Source organism: Sinocyclocheilus anshuiensis, unplaced genomic scaffold, assembly GCF_001515605.1.
Source record: "Sinocyclocheilus anshuiensis isolate Anshui unplaced genomic scaffold, SAMN03320099.WGS_v1.1 scaffold802, whole genome shotgun sequence".
Classification (NCBI taxonomy): Eukaryota; Metazoa; Chordata; class Actinopteri; order Cypriniformes; family Cyprinidae; genus Sinocyclocheilus; species Sinocyclocheilus anshuiensis.
The window spans coordinates 99,113-110,270 of NW_015547667.1; the positions used below are offsets into that span (position 1 = coordinate 99,113).

Here is an 11,158-nt window from a genome sequence, read left to right on the forward strand (position 1 = left end):
GTGGCCAGCGGGCTTGCGGCAACCACGTGTGACGACCCCGGGCTGGACTCCGCTTCGTCCACGGTGAAAGCCGATCCGGCGATCCACAGCGCGAAGTTGATATATTTCCTCAGCGACCAGCACGGATCAGCTATAGGCATGACGAAGCGGATATCATCCTCTTTTGGAAGGCCAAACAAAGTAGTTTCGCTTTCACAACGAAACACACGGCAACAACAATACTACAGCGAGAATCAAAGTTACGCCTTCTTTCTTTGCGTGAACATTTGGGAGGTGTTATACAAATCTTCCCACATCGTGACGTAGACATATGGGGGCATGTTAGAATGAGCCATTTTAGGTAGGCGTGGTTGACTCTTCACTTTTATAAAGATCCGAACCGCCATCTGCTCTGATTGATCTAATATCAACCAATCATCTATATAGTCCAGTATGCGGATGCCCTGGAGTTGCAGAGGAGCCAGAGCAGCATCCACACACTTGGTGAAAGTGTGAGGTTAGAGTGCAAGGCCGAACGGAAGTACCCGATATTGGTAAGCTTTGCCCCCAAAAGCAAACCTCAGGAACTTCCTGTGCTGAAGAAGGATGGAGATATGGAAGTATGCATCTTTCAGATCTATTGTGACAAACCAGTCCTCAGACCTGATCTGAGACATGACCTGTTTGAGTGTGGGCATCCTGAACTTCAGTCTCATGACTGAGCAGTTCAACTGACGCAGATGTAAAACAAGACGCAACCCCCCAACCTTCTTTGGAACTATGAAGTACCGGCTGTAGAACCGGGACTCTCTGTCACGTGGAGGGACCACCTCAATGGCCTCCTTCCCCAATAGAGTGTTTACTTTCTATTCCATTACCAGTGCCTGCTCGGGACCCACCAGAGTGGGAAGAACCCCACTGAAACGAGGCGGTGGAGAACCGAACTGGATTCTGTAGCCTCTCTCTACAGTGTGCAGGACCCATTGAGACACATTTGGCAGAAGCTTCCACGCTGCCAAATAGTCTACTAAGGGAATCAGTCTCTCGAGACTGACCTCTGGTGTAATCAGAGCGGCTAGCTCAGTGCCCTGAAGCGGAGGACTGGCAGGGGATGACCGAACTAGCTGCTCTAGAGACCTCCTTGGAGGTAGCGAGCCCCCCAGCACCGCTACGTTTCCGGGAGGATACTGAGAGTTGCGCTCGCTGGAGACCGCTGTGCCCTGAAGCACTGGAGTTGGCAGGGTTGACAGACCGATCTCCTGAGGGCACTGAGGAGAGACGGGCACCGTATGATGAGGTGTACACCACTCTTCCCCAGAGGGGCCTGCTCTCAGAAGTCCTGAGCCCATAGCGTCAGGACTTCTTGGCTGAGGTCTTCTTAGTCAGGAGGACGGTCCTCAGATCCGGCCTCGACTTCGAAGACCCCGACCTTGAGCGTCGCTGGGGCTCCAAGTCCCAATGCGGGGGAGCAGGGGAGGCAACGCTCTGTTTTTGAGTCTCCCAGTATGAGGAGCTGGTACACAGGTGGGACTGCTCCCACTCAGCAGCCCCAGAAGCTAGAGAGCGGCGAGGGAGGGACCGCTGAAACGCAGTCGCTTGTTTACGAGCCTCCTGGAACCTGTCGACGACTGATTTAATGGCGTCGCTGAACAGGCCAGAAGGGGCAAGCGGGGCGTCCATGAGGAAGACCCTGTCCTTCTCCTTCATATCGGACAGGGTCAACCACAGGTGTCTGTCCACAGCCACCAGTGCTGCCATAGACCTGCCTATGGCGTGGGCGGTCTCTTTGGTGGCACGGAGAGACAAGTCAGCGGCCCGTCTGAGTTCAGTGATGTCCTCTGACGTTACTTCCTCGACCTCATCCAGCTATTTCCTCCTGCTGGATGAACCGTCGAGAAGAGAAACATTCACCAACTGAGATGACGCGCTTCCACAGACTTTTTTTCACTATACATGTTACATTTTAAAGTAATTTACTAAAACACTATACATTGTGTAATTAGATTACAAAGGAAACAATAGTAAACACTGCGAGTGTGTTTGTAATACTGCTAGGGAATGACGGTGAATCTTTCTCTCTTCTGCCGTAATCAATCTCTCGATATCTTTCCTCTTTTGGAAAATTGTGGAAACTCTATCATGGGGATTTCTTTTGCTATTCGAGCAAACGGTAATGCAAAAATCATATTCGGTGTATCTCCCGTTCACCACTATAGAGGTTTTTACAGATTATTCCGACTTCTGCTTCTGAGGACGACGTGAAAAAAAGGGTCAATATAGGAAACTAATCATTACATTAATGTAGTCTACATTATTCCGTACATTATTAAAATAAAAAAATATATATTTTTAGCAGTGTAAGAATGAGCTTAAGGTAAACATTAACAAATAATGTTTTAATAATGTAATATCTGTGTGTATGTTGCACAGTTCAAATACACAAAAATATATTCCTCCAGAGGGCGCACAACATAATTAATGTAATAAAACATGGAGAGACTCTTGAAGCGCAGAGTGAAAAAACTTTGATAAATGCAAGCAAATACAGATGACAAATGGACAGCAGTAGAAAGTGAGATCTGTGTGACTCTTTACTAATTTGTTTGATGTATTTGAGGGAAATATAAACACTAAAGCTTTCAAACTAGATTTAAAAAAAATATGACAGGAAAATGTAAAGCGAGAACTTGTTTTCATGTGTTCATGTTCAGCCAGTTGAAGAGCTTCAGTATTAGAGACGTCTAATCTGAACAACAATAAAACTACAAGACAAGTACATTTTAAAGTGCTTTAAAGCCCCATAAAATATGAAAGATAACATTGTAACAATATTAAGATTGTAAAAGATTGTAAAAAATGGTTTAAAAAGTAAGGCACTGTAATACTTATGAATCATGGTATTTATCATAACACTCACTTTTGTAACTTTGAGCATACATGTGAATGTCACTTTATGCTCTCAAATAATCTTTTAGGGTGATAATGAGTTGCTGATAAATGAAAGAAGATTAATTAATAAATGATAAACAAAATTGTTATAGGAGAAATTACATCATAATTTAGGTTTGTGATGAGGGAATATGTGCATGATCTTGTTCAGCTCTTCTGGATTTAATGTCATAAACCAGAAGAATGACAGTAGCCATGCCCACCAGAGCAGAGAGAACCAATCGGATCACAGCTTCAGTATAACCACAACAGTGGACAGAGTCTCAGGGATAAAAACATCAAACTGAGATCAGCTCAGTCAATAAGCACTAATATCAGCGCCGACATCAACTAATATCAGCTCTGCTGTACCTGAACATGTGTGACCGAGTTGACTGATGTCCAGATGTTGAGTCTGGTTGCTGATGGGATTGTTGAGCACACAGCTGTAGCTGTTTTTATCCTGATATTCCACCTCTCTAGAGGTAGAGAGAGACTACAGACACACTGATGCTGGACAATAAACTGTTTGCTTTGTACCAGGAGAGAGTCACATGGCCCACATTCACCACTGAACACACCAATAAACAATATGATGACGATGATGATGAAGAGCAGTTTGAAGAGTTACTGCTGATGACAGGAACAGGCAAATGAGCTGAAAATGGTTCAGTGTGTTGAGTGTTTTCCATTATAAGAATAATTGAAGGACAGAACGAGTGATCTCTACTCACCAAAGACAGAAATTCTGAATGCTTTTGATGATGGTCCATCACTTTTAAACTCTTAAATACTGGTATATAAATTCCAGCATGTTCAGTTGTGATGTTTGTGTCGGTCAGAGATCCAGTTTGATTGTCCAGCTTCAGAGTCAGACTATCTCTGAATCTCTGAAAGCCATGATGCTTGAGATTTATGAAAGTCATTTCTGTTTCAGACTTCCAATAAACTATCTTGTCATTTTTGTTTATTTCAGTATGATTAAAGTTGATAGTGACAGAATCTCCTTCCGTCTTTGATACTTCTTCTGTATCGCCAAACACAGAGAGAACAAACAGAAACAGAATTTGTTACAGATTAAGACTTTCAAACTTTATTATAACTAGCAGTTAGAAAAAAAAAACAATCAGATAAAGGTGATCCACAGGACGCAGCCGGTTTAGCCGCACACTACTTTTATGCCGACCATTTACATCCAAATGTTATTTAATTTTCACAGAACACAACCTTTAAATAGATTTTAGATATAAACTGTTTATCGTCTATTCAGTAAGACTAAATAAAAAGTGTGCGCCTCATTGTGCATAACTTGAATCAAGCCCAACAAATGTCTGTTTTAAAAACAGTGGATGAGTAATTCACTCCTAAATTTGCTTAATAAAAGCCTCCTTTGAGATAGTTTTGACAGACATGTTTATTGTGCATTTTAAACGTGTTTATTGCTAAGTTTAGTGTGGCAAAATAGAAGCGCAGCTGTAATTTGTGGGCAATGTATGTGGTTACCATGACAACCTCACACACTTGCCACTGCTCTATGTTAATGTGAATATGTACATTTACTATAGCAAAACTAAAATGTGCTTAAAACTATGTCTGACCAAATCCACCGGTTCGGTTTGGCCCACCCAAACTCAAACGTCAAGCTACGCCTATGGGCGTCGCTACTTGCGATTAGCTTCCCTGTTGTTGGGGCTACGTGGGAACTATCATCTGGAGATGCTGTTGCTTTGTTTTGGTTAAATTTGTTTCGTAATTCCGTTCCGTTGTGTTGGTTGAAGCCTTGGTGTGTGTGTGTGTGTTTCTTGGTTTACAAACATTTCTTTTCTTCTTTCCTCTCTCTGCTTTTGTAAAATCCTCTTTTTACTGTAATAAAAGTTATCTTTTGTATATGTACGTCTCCTGCCAATTTATCGTGAGCTAGCCTGTGTTGCCTAAATTAAATTTATTGAATAAAAGTCCCTGGGTGAGATCCAGGGTGGCGTAGTCGTGCTCAATCTTTAATCCCTCAGTGCTCTGCCACATACTGTTCACCATGGAAGTTTAACGATCAGTGACAACTTCCGCTTCTGAGAGTTGCGTGTGACCATATGGGAAAACGAACTCATTACATTAGTGTTCATAATTCAGTATTAATATAAATAGTAATGTTTTAGCTGTGGTTTGCTTCAGAAAATCTTGCAGAGGTAGAAAAATAACAATTTAATAACAATATTAAAGAACTGTTTTAACTGTACACGAAGAATGAGCTTAATATTCATGTAGGCTAAACATTTACAAATATTATTTAAAATAATGTTTTAAACAACTGTAATGTGGGGTTTGGGTTTTGTTTCTTGTTCATGTTTTCATGTCTTTTATTTTGTAGTTTAGTCATGCTCCCTGTTTGTGTCATGCTTCCCTTGCCCTCATGTATTCATGCCATTGGTTCCTCTGTTCATGTGTCATGTTCTGATTGACCCTCTTGTCTGCTATAAGTAGCCCTCATGTTCCCATTGTCTCTGGTCTCGCCTTCAGTGGATGATTTGTTACAATAACATAACGATGTGGTGCTCTGCTGAAATCGTTAAAATATACATCACTGATTCTTGAGAAGTGGGACAAAACAGGGTAAATATTGAAAAAATAAAACCTTGTACTCAGACAAATTAAACTACATTTTTGTATCTTACCTGTACTACTGAGCTATGCTTTGATTCAACCTCCCAACTTTTCTGTCTTTTTTTTTTTTTTATAAAAATGTGCTTTTTACCTTGGACTGTGTAATATCATTTTAACTTTCTTTAACAGCAATCAAGATGTTTTTAACATTTCAAAACACATTCTCATGTTAACAGATTACATATGATCAGAACAGGGGCGTCATGCATTCATTATTTTTGAGGGGGCACGAGTTGGGGGGGGAGGTTATCATTTGACACACAGCAGCCACAACAGCACGTTTTATTTATTTTTTCCTGTTTATTCGAAACATTCCCAAACGCATTAATTATGTCATGAAATATCTTGATTCTCACCTATAGATTATGTTGATCTATAGTGGGCGATGGTCAAAATAACTTAATGTAATCTAGTCACTATGCATAAAAACCTGTCTGTTTACTTAATTAACAGATATGGGTGTCATGCCATAACATATTTTTAATACGACTGACTTTATATTTAATTTGAATTTAACATTGAAAGTTAATGTGAATAAAAACATTGCAAGTTAGGCTACTAATCATAACACGTTCATTGTACAGAAAGAGAGAGAAGAACATTTACATTATCAAAGAACATTTTCACTGACAGTCTAGTTCAAGCACTCTCAAAAACTCCCATTAAAATCACTAAAGCGGTTTACACTATGAAATTAATATCTTACAGATTTGTACACACATTTGCACTTTGTTGTTTCTGACGAGAGAATACGCCAGAAAGAGGTATTCAGTCAGCGAATGAGGGAAGAAAGCACAGGCATTTTAGCGATGACTCATCTGAACACCTCTGATTGAACATTGCATTCATAAGCTCAACAGCATCGTTTGTGATTGGTTATAATGCGCAGTGCTGAAAAAACGCGTCTGTCTCTGGCTCAGCGCCAGCCAGCGAACGCAGATTTGAATTTAGCAGCTGATGATATGATGCGCTGAATGTTCTAATCACTCAGGTGTGATTGTATTAAATATAGAAAATATTAATAGGCTATTTTTGTCTTTTGGAAGCTGCATTCAAAATCCACTTGGCTCAAAAATCTGTGCCCCCTCACTTTGAATGGACATGTGTATAGATATGTTGTATCAAGTGTTTTGTGTTCCCTTATGTTCCCTCAACCCTAACTAGCTACTAGCTAACTAGTTAGCTTCTAGCTAACTAGCTAGAAGTGATGACTATCAATCCACAAAAGCAATATATGCTGTATATTTAGTAATTATACATTATTTTAAAAATATAACACTTTATTTATTGTATGTTTTATATTTAATGTAATTAAAAATGACTTAAAACCACAAAAATATGATGAATTCATGTTGAATGTCAACTCCATCATTGGCCTGTCACCACAGTCAGAAAATCTTATGGTGTTGACATCTGACGATGTTGACAAATTTAGCATTTCTTTCACAAAACAAATGGAGTTCATGTAGTAGGCGTTTTGTTTTCTGTGTTTATGCTAGATGCTAATAAAACCTGCTTCAGGAGAATAAAATGATCTAAACATTTCAAATAATTTCCTCAGAAATTGGAAGATGGTGTTGACATATCATGGTTGTGACACAGGAAATATTAACATTAGGATTTAAAATACTCTAAAACTACAAAACTTACCAGAGCCTGTCTGACATTGATGTACTCTGCAGAGGTGAACTGTGGCAAGAGGGTCGTTTAGAGTGACAGCTGTCCCTGATATTCCCTGATATTCCCTGATTTTATTACATTTTAATGAATGTCTGACAGTTTTGACAAAAAGTAAGTCAACCTTATGAAACACACGTGTCCTTGAAAAACAACCTTGCTTTGATATGAGATATTATTAAATGTTGCTTTTGATAAAACAAGCCCTTTTTCATAATTATTTTTTTTTATTAATTTTATTGCTTATGAACGATTGAATCCTTCTCTGTGGACACTGTTTTAGATGTAGTGAGAAGACCATAAGTGTCATAGATTTGATATAATAATGATAAAATGAAGGGATTGAACATTTAAGGGGATAATTGTTAAATACATTCTATTATTAATCCCTCATAACATTTACAAATGAAAATATTTTCATTTTTAAACCAAATAGCATTTACAATTGCTGGACATGTTTTGTCCCATGTCTCAAGAATTAGTGATATGGATATACCTGTATGCATGTGCTGTGATTATTTCTGTGTCTGCAGTGTATGTTGTTGTGCACTCTAGATTAATTGTTCCCTTTCTGTCGTTCACTTCGACGTTGTGTCGAGTGTACGACACTAGGGGTCGCTCTTGGGAGCCCAAACACCTCTGACATCTTTGAGAAAAGGGCAATGAAATTGGGTGTGCAGAATTTGCATGGCTGGCCATGCCCCGGACATCCAGGTATAAATAAGCTAGCGTGGCATCTTTTCACTTGTTCTGTTTTTCAGAGCCGAATGCAGGAGAAGATTGCGATCATTCGCCTCTCGAATCATCGTTGTTGGATCTAAGGCACGGTCAGCGGTCTCTCCCTACTCATACACAGATAAGTGTTGTGAGAGTACCCCTGGGTGCTTCAACGGCGATCTCTAGAAGAGCAGATTTCCTCTAGAAGAGCAATTTCTCTGAAAGAGCTACACGGGTGGAATTGTGTGTTCATCATGCCTTTCCGTCCGTGTGTTTCTGCTTGCGGTTGGCATGTCTTGAAAGATGACCGGCACGAGTGCTGTATTCAGTGTTTGGGCCGTGCTCACGCTGAGGCAGCACTTGTGGATGGTTCGTGCCCCGCTTGTGAGGCACTTCCCATCGGCACATTGCGCTCGCGGCTCAGGTCCCTGAGTCACCACGGCTGCTTGCCACTTTGGTCCTTCTACCTCCGGGTATGAGGCTGCAGCGATGTGCGCTGCGGAAGAGCGTGGGGAAGAGGGATCAGTTTCACTTGGGCAATCCCTGCAAGCTTCCTGTTCTTCCCTTGCATCGTGCCTACCGGTCCCTGGGCGGGCTCAATCTCTCATTCGAGGCTCGCAAGCAGGACGAGCTGTCAATCGCAGCGTCGGAGGGCGGGCTTGAGCAAGCACCTACAGGCGCTGAGCCTCAGTCCGAGGCTGATGCTGAGATTGCAGCCATGCTTGCCTGGCAACTAAGAGCATCGGGCTGGAGTGGTCTCCCCCACTCTGGATGATTGGTTTCTGGGTGCTGAGTGCGACACTAAGCTGCGCTCGGCCCCGGTGCCCTTCTTCCTGGAAGTGCACGAGGGGCTGACGAAATCGCGGAAGGCCCCTTTTTCGGACAGAACACGGTATACCGGTTGCTCTGCCCTCACCGCACTCGATGGGGGACCAGCGAGGGGTATACAGAGATTCCCCAGGTGGAGAGAGCGATTGCAGTGCATCTTTGCCCGCAAAACGCGGCCACCTGGCGGGGCCGCACGAGACTCCCGTCCTGGGCCTGTAAGTTCTCTTCGTCCCTAGTGGCGAAGGCTTATGTGGCTTCTGGACAAGCTGCGTCCACCCTGCACGCTATGGCCATCCTGCGGGTCTACCAGGCCAAGGCGTTGAAAGAACTGCACGAGGGTGGTCCCAACCCAGAGGTACTGCAGGAACTGCGTTCGGCGACTGACTATGCCCTCCGGGCTACGAAGGTCACGGCACAGGCTCTGGGGAGGGCGATGTCCACTTTAGTGGTCCAGGAACGCCACCTGTGGCTCAACCTGGCTGAGATGTGGGAAGTCGTGAAAGTACGCTTTCTTGACGCCCTCTTTTCACAGGTTGGTCTCTTTGGCGACTCCGTGGAAGAATTTGCTCAGCTGTTCTCCACGGTGAAGAAGCAGACGGAGGCCATCAAACACATCCTGCCTCGGTGTGGGTCAGGTCCTGCCCCTGCTCCTGCACACCCGAGTCAGCAGCCCTTGTCTGCTCGTTGCCGGGGACGGCCCCCTGCGAGGACTGCTGAGGCCCCGCAACAGCCTGGGCCTTCAGTCAAGCCTGACCCACGCTGCCGTCCAAAGGCAAATTGCAGTAACTACACATCTGGTCAAAATTGGGTTAAGTCCTAAAATGGGCTTTGTGACATCTGTTCTGTCTTGTGACAAAGTCTCCTGGTTCAATTTTGTCCCATTTCAGAGAAACGAGAGTGTCAAAATTGCAGTAACTACAAAATCCAAGCTAATACCAAGGCAAACTAGTAAGTGAAGTTACTGCGTTCTGGCTTTGTTTTCCCGTTTGCCACCGCAGATACTGTGCAGTCTGCCTTGGTATCCCGCGGCCAAATGAGGGTTGAACTCGCATTAAAATGCAAATATCCAAAGACGGGTAAGGAAGATAGCAAAATATTAACTCCTAGCAAGGCAAATGACAGCTTTATAATCTGTTAACATTAATTAGCCAGCTGCTAGCAAATTAAACAGCCTAACTGCATTGCTTCATATCCACTCTGACAACGTAATGATAATCTGATTTATAATTGCGTTGATGTTTGTTGATTCGGACATCTCTCCACGTTTCAGGCAGCTAATCCAATTCTAGTAACAGGGGTTATTCCTTCAAAAGTTAGCTGGCTCCGGTAAAGTTATATAATTAATCAAAGAACCGTTCTGTATGAAAGTTATATGGAACGCAGTTTGTCCCCTATTCGCAGGCATACGCCATATGACTTACCAGACCATGCAAATAACAAATTATTAATTGATAAGTAATCATTCTTTTTGCCCAAATCACTATTTCATTTGTTAACATAGCCGGTCGAGGAGGGCTTTATGACCAATCGGAATCCTCTGCCACCTGGTCGCTTTCACTATTTCACAGGCCAGTGGTTTGTGTGTAATGTGTGTGATGTTTTTTGTTTGACATTAAAATTCCATTTAGAATAATTGTACATAAATACGTTGTAAGGGAAACACAAGGGAATCATTTATGATATTATAGGGAATTTGGACAGAATCACTGTTTTACGGCTGATCACTGAGTCGGCAAGCGGTTCATTGAACGAGCCGTATAACATCAATTCTGCAATGGATATTAATATCCAAAATAAAGTGAAAACACTATCTATTAGCACAGTAACAAGATCGGCAGTTTAAGACATTAACTTGTAAGCACAAAACACAAGATACTTCTCTTTTCAATATAAATAAGACTTTATTAGATAAATCTAAGACATATAAATTAATCTAACACACGAACACATGCATTCACACAAGTTGCAGAAAGAAAGTGAGGAAAGAATGGGTTTAAGAGAATGAAAATGTGAAATCACAAGTTTACAGCAATATGTGCAATTGCATAGACCTGAACATTGCCTTTGTGTGTGGGGGGTCCCTTTGTTGTGGTCATTAAAGAAAGGGGGTTTCCCGAGGTTGCTGATTGGCTGGAAGTTCAGTAGTCGTTGAAGTGACGTCTTGGGAAGCTAGTGGTTGGGCGTTTGCTGAAGATGGGGAGCTGTGGGCTGGTTGAAGTTTTGAGGCGGTCACAGACTCGAGGTGAACTCGGAGACAAAACTTAACTCAGAACACGAAACTCTCAACGGAAAATAAAATAAATGAAAGTAGAAGAATAGAAGTAACGAGACTAGATGGTTTTCTTCTCATCATGGCTAAGTAGCAGCGGGC

At 42.3% G+C, this 11,158-nt stretch overlaps 1 pseudogene; it reads right to left on the bottom strand.

Moving 5' to 3' along the window:
* Positions 1 to 3,038: 3,038 nt before the first annotated feature.
* LOC107702609 (uncharacterized) overlaps positions 3,039 to 11,158 on the bottom strand; it is a 91,020-nt pseudogene continuing 82,900 nt past the window's right edge.